Raw genomic sequence first — 1,575 nt, 5'->3', positions numbered from 1 at the left:
CTTAATACATTTCCTATTCTTCTTTTCCAGGAAGCACCTTATGTTTTCTATCTTATTAACTAGTCTTAATATAGATTAGAAGTTTGATAGACCTGCTTTTAATGTAGTGAATGAATAATAAATTCACATGGTTCAAAATTCCAAGGTCACTTTGATCATTGACACTTCACCCAGCAGAGAGGAAAAGAACAGATGGCCAGAACAGGAGATGCCCTCTTAAATTTACAAGGCAGAAGTTGCATACAACACTTCTGCTAGCATCTCAATATTGAGAGCTTAGTCCCTTGTCTACAACAACTTTTGAGATGTATGGACCTGTCCTTTGTGTGGGAAGAAACATGAGACAGATAAAATTCTGTTACTATAGAAGTAAAGAAATGGTATTGATGGAGATCTGGAGACACCAGAGAATGCATATTTTCCAAACTCTATGGATTCTGGATGACTCCATAGTCTGTGCAGCTATTATTACATGATAAAGGTTGATTTTTAATCAGAAAGTGATGACAAGAAATTCATTGTTTTGTTACCTTTAAAAATGTATTTATTTCCTCATTGCCTTTCACTGATGCAAGATTTAAAAAGGAAGATTACCTGTTTTTAGTATGTTATATATTATTTTGAGAATGCTAAATTTCTCTCCATCTACAGGAACAGAAAATAAGTTACAGTAGAACTGGACTTTAGGTATAAAGCATATAATAGAATGTTGAATTTAGAAATTATATTCATTTCATAGTACATCTAGCTTGTCTGGGCTAGAACCTCTGCTGGAACAATTCTGATTGTTATCACTGTTGAAACATTACTTCTCTACAGTAGAGTGCAGATTTATGAGACAGCCCATTCCACTGCGGAGAGCCCTGATTGGTAAGTTCTTTCCTAATTAAACAAAAAATCCCTTTCTTATAAAAATCTATCATGGGCTTTAGTTTATTTGTGCTAGAGCTATATATGTTGTCTTGTATGTTGGCTGCTTGCCTCAGGTGGCTATATCAATGAAAATTTTAATTAATTAAAATTAAATAAAGTCAAATGTTGGTTTTTGGCCTGCACTAGTCATATTTTAGGTGCTCAGTAATTTTGCATGGTATGTGGCTGCTATCCAGAATCCTGTGGGGGAAGTCCCATCCTTTTGGAAATTTGTGATGCTCACTGTAGCTAAAGTAAGGCATCACACCACCACACCTACCATGTACCACATGTGTTATTACTGCTAACTGCTGTTCCTTTTTTGGGGGGGGTATTGAGGATTGAGCTTAGGGACACTAGCCACTGAGCCACAACCCCAGCCCTATTTTGTATTTTCTTTTTTTTATTGGTTATTCAAAACATTACAAAGATTGCAGAATCACATCGGTTACACATCCACATTTTTACATAATGCCATAATAGTAACTGTTGTATTCTGCTACCTTTCCTATCCTCTACTATCCCCCCTCCCCTCCCCTCCCATCTTCTCTCTCTACCCCATCTACTGTAATTCATTTCTCTCCTTATTTTTTCCCATTCCCCTCACAACCTCTTATATGTAATTTTGTATAACAATGAGGGTCTCCTTCCATTTCCATGCAA

The sequence above is a fragment of the Callospermophilus lateralis genome, unplaced genomic scaffold (assembly GCF_048772815.1).
Source record: "Callospermophilus lateralis isolate mCalLat2 unplaced genomic scaffold, mCalLat2.hap1 Scaffold_96, whole genome shotgun sequence".
Lineage (NCBI taxonomy): Eukaryota > Metazoa > Chordata > Mammalia > Rodentia > Sciuridae > Callospermophilus > Callospermophilus lateralis.
The sequence above is the reverse complement of the archived record's forward strand: the minus strand, read 5'-3'. Positions refer to the sequence as shown.